At 35.5% G+C, this 14,212-nt stretch overlaps 1 protein-coding gene and 1 pseudogene across 2 annotated transcripts in view; both read left to right on the top strand.

Annotated features, from left to right (window-relative positions):
- Window positions 1–14,212, top strand: part of AHCYL2 (adenosylhomocysteinase like 2) — a 138,584-nt gene that overhangs the window by 49,467 nt on the left and 74,905 nt on the right. The gene's annotated exons all lie outside the window — the stretch shown is intronic.
- On the top strand, window positions 5,579–5,697 carry LOC118610992 (annotated as a pseudogene).

Below are 14,212 nucleotides of genomic sequence, written 5' to 3'. Positions count from 1 at the left end.
TTATATTAAAAAATGTTTGAAAAATCCACTAATAAGTTCTCATATCTGTTGGAGGCAATTGTATAGAAGAGAATTTCTCGACTTTTGGGGGTACTTTCATGCTTTTATGACCTGAAAGGAGAGTGTTGTTTCTATTTACCATTATGAGCAATCACATAGTGTAGAGGATGATTCTTTATTCACACATACAATCTGAAATGTTCTGATTTTATTGTATTTCTGCAGTTCAGACAATTTAAGTTAAAAACACCAGAATGATTTTTCTAAAGGATATTTTAGCATATACTTATATACATAGGAGAAGATGATTTCTGTGAGTTTAAAAGCCAGAAACATTCAGATAATGGAATTGGTCTAAAGTGATTTTAAAAATAAACCATTATTATGATGAAGAATAATTAGTTGTGGTGAAGGGCCACATGATATGAGCCGGCTGATCTGGGTCATTACAATTTCAGTGATGTTCTATGGTCATCAGTCTGTTACATTTGGGGAGATAAGTATTTTAAGGTGTTGAATTACAAGTACTGATAGTTACAGATGGTTAATCATTTTAGTCTCCTGTAAATACCTTCAATCCCTTTGGCTCTTACCCTCTACCAGTCCCCATATTCCTAGATATGCCTTCCCTGTTTCTGTCTGTGCCTATGCAACCATGTGTTATGAAGTTATAGAATTGTTACTTCTCTAAATTCATATATTTAAACTCCAGTCTCATTTTTTGTTGACAGGCAAGATTGGGATAATATAAAAGGGTCAAGTTTCTGGAGGTATAGTTGAGGCCAAAGAATAGATATAATGGAAAAAATAGAGCGAGATTAATCAAAGGATTAGAAGTTGTCATCAGTTAAGATAACATAAAATTCACTGATTTTAGGAATTTTTTTTTTCTATTTTAACATCTTTGAAGTTGAGATATCAGTTGAATTGGTAATATTTTTTTTCTTATTGGTATGTGAAATAGTGATGAGTCTTCTAATTGATGGCATCTTAGTGTTGCAGTTATAGGTCCTGATGAGGTTGGCAAGGTGAAGACACTGGAGAAGGTAAAAAGGAATTGACGTCAAGCATCTGGTTAGATATGGCATGCACTGTGAAGACCCTGAGTCATGAGCTAGTCGTGAGAGATTTAGCAAATGAAATGAAGTGACAAGAGGTAGCAAGTGACACCAAGGAGAGAGGTAGATAAGAACAGCTTCACCCTCAGGGCATCCTTCTTACTTATCCTACCTTCAGGTCTCAAATGTCACTGTTTCAAGGAACCTCTTATAACTCTTTCCCTTGAGTGTAAATTTGCTTCTCCTCTTATACTATCTCATAATAAACTGTACCTTTTTCTTTTACGATTCTTTATTAGTTTCTAATTATAGCTTTTATTGTGTAATTATATCATATCTCTTTGACCAGATTGTAAACTCATTGACTGTAGTGTTATTTATGTTCCGTGTTGGTACGTGCTAGGTACTGGTTTGTATTTGTTGAATAAATGAATTGAAATAGAGGAAATGAGGCTGTCTGTGACTAGATTAAGGGTATGTACTCTGGAATTGTGTTCTCAAAGCCACAGTGCCAGTACAGAGGACATTTTATTAAATTTGACTCTTTTCGGTGGTTGGTTTACTTGTTGCATTTTTGAGCTTTATTTGTTTTCCCAGAACCTCAGGTTCCTCATATGTTAGATTTAAGATGCTAGTATCTACCTGACAGTGTTATGGTAACTGCCAAATGAGATAAAATGTGGAAAGTACATAATATAGAACAACAGACATAGTTGATGCTCAGTAGGTGAAAGCCTGAAAATAGCCATCTTGATTTTTTTCCCTTCTGAAAATTTCAAATTTAAAGCCCTTACATCTCACTTGGGTTGCTGCAGCTGACACCTGACTGACTTTCTTGCCTCTGTCCCCACTCCTTCTATTTTGTTATCTGTACTTATATTGAGTGATTCTTCTGAAACACTGGTCATTTATCTTCCTTTCTTATTTTTCTTTAATTTCTACTCCTTGCTTAACATGAGTAAGTGACATATTCATCTTTATCCACAACTAGTGGGTGATTAGTAAAAGTTTATTACACTAAAGGAATTATGGAGAGTATACACCTATTTTATTTTACCTGAAGCAGTTATTAGAAGGAAGATATAGGTTTGAGAGAAGATCAAATGAGGAAAGATCTTAGGTAGAAATCTGACAGAAGGGAAGAAAACTCAGTATGAAAATTACCAATAAGTAATTTCTAGTACTAATATCAGGCTCTAATATGAACAACATTCATTTGTCTAGGAAATTTGCATTATGGCACAATTCTACTCTTGTTTCAGAGGCTGAAGAGCAGATACTGAAGAGATCTGAGGGCGGGGGTAGAAATGAAACCCTGGAGGGCAAGTGAGGCTTGACAGTAATGGCAGATAACAGACTTCGTTTGGGCTTGAAATGTGATCTGACCATCAAAGGAAAGCCAGTGCTATTCTAGGCAGTGAACAAAGAAGAACTGTGCCATAGCATACGGAGTTGGCAAGAGCCCACTGGGAGTATTACATTTAGCACAGTGTCAGCATGATAGAAACAGAAGGTGGTGAGCTCTCAGAGCAACTGTGGTGCTGAAAGGGATAAACAGATGAGTTTATGGAGACCAGCTAAAGATTTTAATCATGCAGGGTTAGCCGAATTCTGGCAAGTGTGAGATCAGAGAAGCAGGGAGGAAAGGAGAGAGGAAGGGAGAAAGGGAAGAGGAGAGACAGGGAGACACTCTCGAATATCTGAAGGGCGTTAACATTAGAGCAAGAAAGGAATTGTTTAGCCTGGATGAGGGAAGTTTGTCAAGTGAAACTAAGGGCAGGCAAATTTATCTCTCTCTAAGAGGAATGTCCTGGTGTAGTTTTTGGGTAATGGTGTCTGTCACCTTAATCCCTCAGAATTTTATAGCGTGAAGCTGTATAGCCAAAGTGTAAAATTTAAGAAGCTTTTCCCTTGAAAATTCGCTGAAGAATATTTTGGTTTTATCATTAAAGAAAGTTTTGTTCTAGAAGCCAGGTTATAGAGGATTGGTTTAGTATGTATTAGCCATACGCAATATATTGAGCACTATACACGAGGCAGCATGATTCTTGAGGTTCTAAACTAAAACCACACGTCAGTATAGATTTTAAACATTCTCATTTTGCTTCAATAATTTAGAAACTTTGGCAGATTTCATCATACTATCTCTTTGGAAAAGAATGATGGTAGAAGTAAGCCAAAAGTAAACTTAAGAAGAAAATACAGATAAAATCCTATTTAAATGAAAGTTGCTTGTCACAAGATGGCATAACATCTGTCTTTGGGTTGAGATTTTCCTTGGTGATGATGGGATGAAGAAACCTTGGGCTGATAACATATTTTTTTCTTCAGGACATTTTAAATGCCAGATAGTGGTGCCATTGCCTTCATTGCTGGCCAGATCTCTGAGTTGTTTCTCAGTTCAAGACAGGACAAGTAACACCATGGTGATTTACTTAGAGTTAGCGCAGTTTCCCGAGGCAAATTTATTTGCGTGTTCAAATGAAATAACTAAAAGAGCCCAGAGTGAACTGTGATTAAAAAATTTTGTGATCTCTTCCCTCATGTCTGGGTTCCACATCTTCCAAACTACTTGCCTAGAGAAGCCATCCATGATACAGCTTTAAACATAATGTTGGGTATGAAGAATGTAGAGTCAGGTCCCATTTAAACAGGTAGCTAGCTAATTCTTTCCTCAGTTAACTAAATTATCACACGCTTTCTAGGTCAGTGTGGATTCTCTAGGCAGATGTCAAGACAGGCTTAGAGGTGCAAGATTTATTGGGAGAAGCACCTGTGCACTTAAAGGGAAGGGAGCCAAGAGTAGGCAGGGGGCGCTTTCAGGATGTGATTCAAGTCAAACTAACCTGTGAGGGAAGCCAGGGAAGGAAGATTGGGGAGGAAGAGCCTGAGACCACAGCACAGTTAAGAAAATGTCAAGCAGGCAGATGTAGAGTCCCCGAACAAAAGTTGCCCGTTAGGGTAACTTCGTATAGGGAAGAATTACACACCCGCTATTACTCTCCTAGAAAACCACCCAAGAAAAATGCAAACGTATATACATATAAAGATTTGTATGTAATACTTTTTTCTTTACTTTTTGAGATGATCATATAGTTTTTCTCTTTTAGTTTATTAATATGGTAAATTATATCCATTGATTTTTTTTAATATTCCAAACCAATTTTCTATTATTGGATAAACCCAAGTTGGTTGTGATGCATTATTCTTTTTATATTTTTTTAGAATTGATTTTCTAAAAATTTGTTAATAGTCTTTTGATCTGTTAGTGAGAAACATTGGTCTATAGTTTTTTTCTCTTACTATGCCTTTGTAGAGATTATGTAGAATTTGTATTATTTCTTCTTTACATGTTTGGCGGAATTTACCAGTTAAGCAATTTGGACCTGGAATTTTCTGTATGGTTTTTAACCACAAATACAATTTCTCTAATAGATGTAGGGTTACTCAGATTTATTTGTTTCTTCTTGAGTGAGCTATATCTTTCAAGGAATTTGTTGAGTTTATTAGAAAAAGATTGGGGAGGAAGAGCCTGAGACCACAGCTTTATATGTTTATAGTATTTTTAATTTTCCTTTTAATATCTGTAGAATTATAATGATGTCACCTCCCTCATTCCTGATAGTGTTAATGTGGATCTTCTCTCTTCTTTTTCCTCACCAGTCTATCAGTTTATCTTTTTAATTCTTCTCAAAGTACCAACTTTTGGTTTCATTGAGCTTCTCTATTACTTTTCTAGTTTCTATTTTACTGCTTTCTGCTCTGAACTTTGTTATTCCTTTCTTCTACTTGCTTTGGGTTTTATTAGCTCTTCTTTTTCTAGTTCCTTTAAAATGAAAACAGGTTTTTTACTTGAGACCTTCCTTTTTAGGTAATAGAAGTGTTTAGTGTTATAAATTTCTAATTGCTGCTTTAGCTGCATCCCACAAATTTCAATGTGCTGTTTTCAGTCTGTTTAAAAATATTTCTAGTTTCTTTTTTGTTTTCCTTTTATTCATGGGTTATTTAGAAGTGTTATAATTAATTTCCAAATGTTTGGGTGATTTTCTAGACATCTTTCTGTTACTGTTCTCTAGTTTAATTTTATTGTGGTCAGAGAATACACTTTGTATGATTTGAATTCTTTTAAATTTATTTAGACTTGTATTATGGCCCAGAATGTGTTTAATCTTGTTAAATGTTCTATGTGCACTTGAAAAGAATATATTTTCTGCTCTTGTTGGGTAGAGTGTTTGATAAATATCTGTTAGGTCAAGTTGGTTGATAGTATTTTTCAAGTCTTCTATAACCTTTCTGATTGTCTGTGAAAGAGAGGGGCATTGAAATCTCAGCTAGAATTGTGGATTTCTCTGTGTCTCATTGCAGTTTTTTCAGTGTTTGTCTCATGAATTTTGAAGCTTAGTTATAAGATACAGAACCACGTAGGGTTATATCCTCTTGATAAACTGGCCCTTCAAGATTAATAATTGACATCCCTTATTCTTGGTAATATTCTTTGCTCTGAAATATACTTTACTTGAGTCTACAGCCATGCCACCCTGAACAAGCCTGATACCGTCTAATCTCAGAAGCTAAGCAGAGTCGGGCCTGATTAGTACTTGGATAGGAGACCACCTAGGAAGACCAGATGCTGTAGGCATAAAAAGTTTAAAAAACATAATAATAAAATAAAAAAGAAATATGCTTTACTTGATATTAACATAACCATTTCAATTTTTAAAAAGAAACCATATTTTAATTTTAAAAATAGGCACACTTTTTGAAAAAGCAACAAAATAGAGGGAATTTTGAAACAATTGTTTGGTTACATTTACTGAGGGAGGGGTGTTCTAGTTTCTGTATTTATCGAAATTAGGTTAAAATACATAGGCTGATAAAAGGAATTTACAACTCTGGGATTTTTTTTTTTTTTTCACCAAGAATAATTGCCTGAGGATGGGATGCCTTTGTGCAGGGATGCCTCTGTTACTTGAATTTGCTGTTTTCAGGAATCATGCACCATTAGGGTGTGAGGCTGAGAGACATCCAGTTATATACTGGTTTAAATGTTGATAAATCATAAAAAACCACATAATTTATAATAGGGGGAAATGCACTTAATATTTTGTCTTGAATAAAGTATGCAGAAAACCTGCTTAAACAAATGAACAAGCTAAACAAACAAACAAAAACTCATAGACACAGACAACAGTTTTGTGTTTACCAGAAGGAAAAGGGGAGAGGGGAGAGGGACAGTAGAAAGGATAAAGGGGGTCAAATCAAATATATGGTGACAGAAGGAGATTTGACTTTGAATGATGAACGTACAGTACAGTATACAGATGATGTATTATAGAATTGTACACTTGAAATTTATATTTTATTAACTAATGTCACTCCAACAAATTTAATTTTAAAAAACCCTCTTAAATGAGGCATATAATTTTAAATGACTTCGGCCTTTAAACCCTCATAAATTATTAGATATAGAGTTCTTAGGTACTAGTAAATATCGAATGTCTTATCATCACATCATCAGATTTGAAGTCACCTGAGGATGTCTATGAAAGGTAGTCATTTCAGCTTTACTTTGATTAATAATAGCATAGTTTTTTTTTTTCCTTTTAGTATATTTGTATCTTTATATAAGTCTGTTTCTTGTAGGCAGCCCATAGGTGGGTCTTGCCTTTTACAATCTGACAAACTCTGCCCTTTAATTGAGGTGGTTAGATCATTGATATATTTTTTTAACTTTAATATCTTTTTATGTTTCAATGATAGTTGGCATACAGTATTATATTAGTTTCAGGTGTACAACATAGTGATTAGACATTTATATAACTTATGAAGTGATCACCCAGATAAATTAGTACCCGTCTGATACTGTACAATATTATTGACTTTATTCCTTATGCTATACTTTACATCCCCATGACCGTTTTGTAACTGCCAATTTGTACTTATTGATTTCTTCCTTCCCCTCTTTCACTTACGCCACCCACCCCCCTCCCATCTGGCAACCCTCAAAATGTTCTCTGTATATATGAGTTTGTTTGTGTTTTATTTTGTTCCTTAGATTCCACATATAAACGAAATCATAATGGCATTTGTATTTTTCTGTCCGACTTACTTCACTCAGCACAGTACCCTCTAGGTCCATCCATGTTGTTGCAGATGGCAAGATTTAATTCTGTTTTTAATGGTTGAGTAATATTGCATTGCACATATGTGCCACCTCTTCTTTATCCATTCATCCATTGATGGACACCCAAGTTGCCTCCATATTTTGAGTATTGTAAATAATGCTGCAACGATCATATGGATGCACATGTCCCTTCAAGGTAGTATTTTGGGTTTCTTCGGATAAATACCCAGAAGTGGGATTACTGCGTTCTTCTTTGTCTCCGTGTTGTTTCCATGCTATCCCAGATTTCTTTTTTCATTTCCATTTTCATAAAATGTCTTTTCCCATCCCTTTACTTTCAATCTGTATGTGTTGTTTGATCTGAAGTGAGTCTCTTGTAGGCTGCATATGTAAGTGTCTTGTTTTCTTATCCATTCAGCTACCCTATCTTTTGATTGGAGCATTTAATCCTTTTTCATTTGAAGTAATTGTTTATATGTAGTTATTGCCATTTTATTATTCATTTTTTATATATATATTTTTCTTCTTAAGTCTCTCCAATATTTCCTGTAATACTAGGTTGGTGGTGATGAAGTCCTTTAGGCTTTTCTTGTCTGGTAAGCTCTTTATCTGTCCTTCTAAATGATAGCTTTGCTGGGTAGATTAATCTTGGTCGTAGCTCTTTTCTTTTTATCACTGAATATTTCATGCCAGTTCCTTCTGGCCTGCAAAGTTTCTATTGAGAAATCAGCTGCTGACAGTCTTATGGGAGCTCCCTTGTAGGTAACTAACTGCTTTTCTCTTGCTGCTTTTAAGATTTTCTCTGTCTTTAACCTTTGACATTTAATTATGATGTATCTTGGTATGAGCCTCTTTGGGTTCATCTTGTTTGGGACTCTCTGAGTTTCCTGCAGTTGTATGTTTATTTCCCTTGCCAGTTAGGGAGATTTTCCATCATTATTTCTTCAAATAGGTCTTCAATTCCTTGATTTCTCTCTTCTCCTGGTACCGTTATGATACAAATGTTGGTATATTTGATGTTGTCTCAGAGGCCCCTTAAACTATCCTCACTTTTTTGGATTCTTTTTTCTTGTTGCTGTTATGTTTGGGTGTTTTCTGCTACCTCATCTTCTAAGTCACTGATTTGATCCCCTGCGTCATCTAATCTGTTGATTCCCTCTAATGTATCCTTCATTTCAGTTACCGTATTCTTCATTTCTGACTGGTTCTTTTTTATGTTTTTATCTCCATTTTTATGTTTTCCATCGCTTTGTTAAAATTTTCACTGAGTTCATTTACTCATCCCCTAACTAGTGTTTTGAATTTTGTGTCTGGTAGATTGCTTGTCTCTGTTTTGTTTAGTTCTTTTTATGGAGCTTTATTCTGTTCTTTCACTTCGGACATGTTTTTTTGTCTCCCACTCTGGCTGCCTTTCTGTGTTTGTTTCGATGTATTAGACAGGGCTCCTAAGTCTCCTGGTCTTAGCGTAGCTTTATGGAGTAAGTGCTTGTAGGGCTCAGGGGTGCAGTCTTTTCTGGTCACTTTAGCTCGTGCCCAAGATGTGTTCCTTCTATGGGTTGTGTGTGCCCTTCTGTTGTAGTTGAGCTTTCGTTGCTGTTTGCACATCATTGGAAGGGATTAACCCATGGGCTGATTGGTTATGAGGACTGGCCGGTGAGGGGGCTGACACTATGGAGCAGGATTCACTTTAGCAGGGCTCTGGTGCCTGCCCAGTCTGCCCTTTGGGTGTGTCCCTCTTACATGCAGCCCTGGGTGGTGCTCTGGCTCTAGTTAAAGCCAGCCACTGGGCATGCTAGTCCAAGGGCCTCTTGTGAAGGGCCCAGCCACAGGCTAGGTTCAGCTACAGCCAGTGTACTGCCTAGGGCCATCTGGCAAGAGTCACCAGGCAATCGCAGATGGCCGCCACCTGTCCTGGGCTTAGAGGTACCTTGAGAGGCCAAGCCAAGAACCAAGGCTGGTTGCTGCTAGTGCCAGGCTTAGGATTTCTCAGCAAGAGGTATGGGACACTCCGAGTCCAGATGCAGCTCATTTGAATTTTGTAAGCTTTCAAGAGATTTTAAGACAGTCCACAGCATGAGCCAAGACAAGTCATTTGTATGGGAAAAAAAGACATACAAATGGTTTTTCTGGGTGGGCTTGCAGGTTGGGAGGGGCAGGGTCTCAGGAAATCACCTGGGTGGGGTGACCTGTGTTATCCAGGTTAATGGAACTCAGGTATGGCAGCTGTCTGTGTCTGTATGCCAGGAGCGGGAAGGGCTAAACAAAGGAACAATGTATACTGCCACCACTTCTGTCTGGGAGAAAGCCGCCCCTGTAGTCCTCGCCCTAAATCCAGACAATTCAGTTCCTCCTCGCATGTCCCCAGCACTCCTCAAGTAACAGCCCCGGCGCTGGAGGTCAGAGCAAGTGAGTCCCTGCATGGGCACTTTAAGAAGAATGTTCGCGACTCCCACAGCCTTATTCCCTTAGCCCTCCATCTCACTCAGCCACAGTCTCTGCTGGTTTAGACAGTCAGAGCTGGGGACTTCTCTTCCTAGTACTGGAACCCTGGGCTAAGGAGCTCAGAGTGGGGCTGGGACAATTCAACCATGCGTGGTTGCTTTGCATCTCTGCCTGTCTTACCAGTCTCGAGGTGTCCTCTTCTGTATGTCCCCAGTTGTAGGACTTCTGTTCAGCCATACCTCAGGCATTTCCCAATGATGGTTGCTTTGTAGTTTAGTTGTAATTCTGATGTGGTCATGAGAGGAGGCGAACATAGCATCTATCCACTATGCTATCTTGACTGGAAGTTATTTAATGTGATTAGTATTTAATATTTAATGTGATTAATATTTAATGTGATTATTCATATGGGTGGGTGTAACTCTGCCATCTTGTTTTTTGTTTTCCCCATCCTTTGTTTCCCTTCTCCTGTTCTTTTATATCAAGAATATTTTAGTCATTTAGTTTTATATTTCGACTGGCTTAGTAATTATAACTCTTTTCTATTTTTAGGATTATTTAGTTGTTTTAGGATTTATAATGTATATCTTTAACTTATCACAGACTGTGCCCATGTGATATTATGGCACTTCACATATAGTATGTCAGTCTAATAATAGTATACTTCTATTTCTCCCCTCCTATCCTTTGTATTATTATTTTTATACATTTTATTTCTGCATATTTTATAATTCCATAGTGCCATTTTATTTATCTATTTGCTTTAAATAGACTATAAACTTTTTTCTTATAAACATTTTTATTGCATGTGTTTATTTTTCTTAATTGAAATATATCTGACATGACATTATGTAAGTTTAAGGTGTACAGCATGTTGATTTGATATATTTACATATTGCTATGCGATTGCCATTATAGTATTAGCTAGGACCTCTATCATGTCACATAGTTGTCATTTCTTTTTTGTGGTGGGAGTAATTAAAATTTAGTCTCTTAGCATATTTATAATACAATAATTGTTGTGTGTAATCACTGTACTGTAGATTCTATCTCTAACTCTTATTTATCTACTAATTGCAAGCTTGTACTCTTAAACAATCTTTCTCATGTTCCTCAACAGCCTGACAGTCCCTGGTAACAACCATCATTTACTTTGTTTGTATGAGTTTGGCTTTTTTTAGATTCCATGTATAAGTGATATCATACAGTGTTTGTCTTTCTCTCTCTGACTTACCTTACTTAGAATATGTATTCTTTTAAACACCTTATCCTATAGATTTGAACATGGAAGGGTCTCCAGGATATTCTCATTAATTTTTTTTTAAAAAGGAAGTCAGAGACCACTCTTTGTAGTATGATGATGCATGATCATATTTTTATTTAAACTATGCATGAATGCGTCTATTTGTAAATTCATAGGTAAAGGTTAGAAGAATGAACTTTAATAATGGCAGTCACTTCTGGGAAAGAGTGAAGGATGAATTTCATTTCCTATTCTGTATGTTTATGTATTATTTGAATTTTAAATAAAGATGTTAATGAATAACTTCTATTTTTTAAGCAAGTGTAAATAAAAATGAGACTGTAAAGGTGCTGAAAGAAGTCATCAGTGATCGTTTACTAAATATGACATAAAACCCAAGATTCATAAGAGTGATACATTTTACTACATAAAAACTAACCTCCAAATAGGCATAAAACTGGAACGAGGGACACTTTCATTTCTAATAGTTCTGAAATGATGGAATTCTCTATCAGAATCCTGTATTTTATAATCCTAAAACATAGATTATAAAAGAATATATATGATATTTAAAAAATATTTTTAATATATATGGAAGAGGGGTAGGGAAATGAATATTTTTATATTTGCAGATGGAAATATAAATTGGTATAATATTTTTGGTAGACATTTTGGCAATAATGAACATGTTATTCTTTTTGACTTAGAACTCTACTTTTAGGAATTAGTTTGACGAAAAAAATCACAGAATATAAAGATTTAGATTTAGTGTTTGTTGCATTGCTATTTATAATACTATAAATTTAGAAACAATGTTGACAATAGGGGATTTTTAATAAACTAGGATACATTTATTTAGTAGAATACTAGCCACTTAATAAAATGTTGTAGAAGTACAAAATTTACACAGTGTATTTTATGTCATTGAATACTTACTATGTACTAGATTTGTGCTGACTTTTTACTAATATTTAATCCTTAGAATAAGCCTGTGACATAAGCACTTTTTATTTCCATTTTATATAAAAAGAAACTCCAGAATCGAGAGAGGTTAAATAAGTGGTCTGAAACCACACAGTAAGTGGAAGAGCTGGGATCTGGTTATGTCTGTCTGACTTCAAAATCCATGCTCTCACTTATAGTGTTTAATGATTTTATAAACATGAAATATGTAATAATATATTAAATGAAAAAAATAACATGATCTCATTTTTCGCATATAAAAATTTACCAGAAGGACGTATTCTAAAATGTCAACAATGATAATAGTTGAGTGTTGGGATTATGGTTGGTTTTGTCTTTTCTTTTGTTGTTGTGTTCCACGGTGAACATAAATGACTTTTAAAGTTTTTAAAAGATATTCATTTCATAGCAGAGAGGTGGGGCGAATTAAAAATATAATCATTCCTTCTTTTCTGTTTCTAAAGGAAGATATATTTCTGAGTTCGGGTGTATCCACTCTTGATGTTGCCTGTAATTTCCTCTTGGCTCTAGTTTATAAAAACTAGAAGGTCGAAATGGCATTGTTATTCTGAGATCTCAAGATGTGAACAGATGAAAGATTTTTAAATAATAACGTTGTACAACTATTTAGTTTACTCCCTACATCTGGGACAACGGCCACTAGTAACAGGATTCAGAAACCAGAAACAGTACCTAGAAATTTCCATTTAGCAACTCCCCAGGCCCGTCTCTTTTAGCTTTCCACTAGAACATCGTTCCTTTCTCCCAATCTTTTTTTTGTTACTTAAGGGGTTTTTTACTTAGGTAAAAAGAATTTGAACCAAACAAATAGCTCTCTTTTGTGCCTGATTTTTTATGCTTTTCTGTTGCCATGTAAACCAAATAAAGCTAGCTTAGTAAGTAAACCAGCTGCTCCCTGCAACCTCCCTCTTTAGAGGAGGTGGTGAAGGTAATTGCGGAGGACAAGAAGAAAGGGAAGAAACTGAGGGAAGAGAATATGGTGTTTACATTCGTAGTCTTGATTCTCACTGTCTCTTAAGTATGAGATTAGAGTATGTAACCTATAGCTATTTGTGTTGGTCCTTAGTCATTTTTTCCCAGCAGCAAAGAGATGTAGTTGACTTATAACTTTTTTCCTATTTGTTTGCATGTTGGAAACTATCACTATTTGGGAGTGGAGTTAATAGATTCTAAGCTGTCTTTCAGGACTGGAAAACTTAAGAAAATGAAAGTTTGCAGAGCACGGCATAGGGCTTATAATTTTCAGTTATAAAGGGTTAACTTTGGGGATTGGCATAAAAAAGTAGTTCCAGGGGGTCTAATTAAATGTACATTGGAGGCAGTATGCAAAGACTATAAGTAGCTCGTTGGTCAGTAATTTACAAGCATTTATATTTACAACTGGATAGGTAATAAATAACAGCTAAAACCTAAAACACATGGCACAGAAACTATGTAAGTACTTGGAATCAGATAGTAAGGTGTTTATTTAAATTGTAAATGTTGATTAGGGGGTTAATGGAGGTAAACATAGGGTGAAACATAATTGTAGGAAGAGAAAGAGTGAATGTGGCAGTTACTCATCTATTCAAGATAACGAGAAAAAATTATCTCTAATCTGAGGAGAATTTGGAAATCAGTCAGCATCATATAGTTCACCTTCAGACCCCATTGTGGCGTGCAACACTAAATTAAACATTCCATCCAGATGGTCCCTAAACTTGGAAAGAGCAAAAGTTGAGTAAGAAATACAATTATAATAACCTAAAGTCTCTCACTAGGCAGTAAGGTTGATAATGAACTTAACATGTAAATAGCCAAACACTTTTTTTCATGGTCTAGTCTTAATCTTATTGTTTCTTTATGCAAATATAAGTAATGCATACATTTATTCTTTTCCCCCCATATAATATGACCCTTCCATGTGAATACAAAAAAAGCTTCTTTTTATAGATGTATACTATTCTGTTGTTTGAATGTACTTCAATTTATGTACTCAAAATCCTGTTGATGGACATTAGAGTGGTTTCAAATAGTTTTAAACTGAAATTTTAGAAACTTTAAGATTCTTTTATTAGCCTAGCCACAGAAGTTAATACATAGAAACCAGCTGAATATAAATGAAAAACTACAAATCTAGCTGTAGTTCTAATATGGGCTGTGGGTAGATATCTACATATCTTCATAGTTATACTACTTTCATGTAACCTCCTTCTACTTTGTTTTTCTTTATTAACATCTATTTCTCTGATGCTGTTTGGTTCCTTCCTGACCTAATCCAATACACCAGCCTCCCTTACTGCTAGTTAGATCTTTGTTAGGAAATGATTAGACTTGCAGACGACCTTTGCATACTACAGCCACTGAAGCACAGCAGTTTTC

This window comes from Rousettus aegyptiacus, unplaced genomic scaffold (assembly GCF_014176215.1).
Source record: "Rousettus aegyptiacus isolate mRouAeg1 unplaced genomic scaffold, mRouAeg1.p scaffold_m13_p_13, whole genome shotgun sequence".
NCBI lineage: Eukaryota > Metazoa > Chordata > Mammalia > Chiroptera > Pteropodidae > Rousettus > Rousettus aegyptiacus.
Note: the sequence above shows the minus strand (reverse complement) of the source record. Positions and strands in the feature narration are given on the sequence as shown.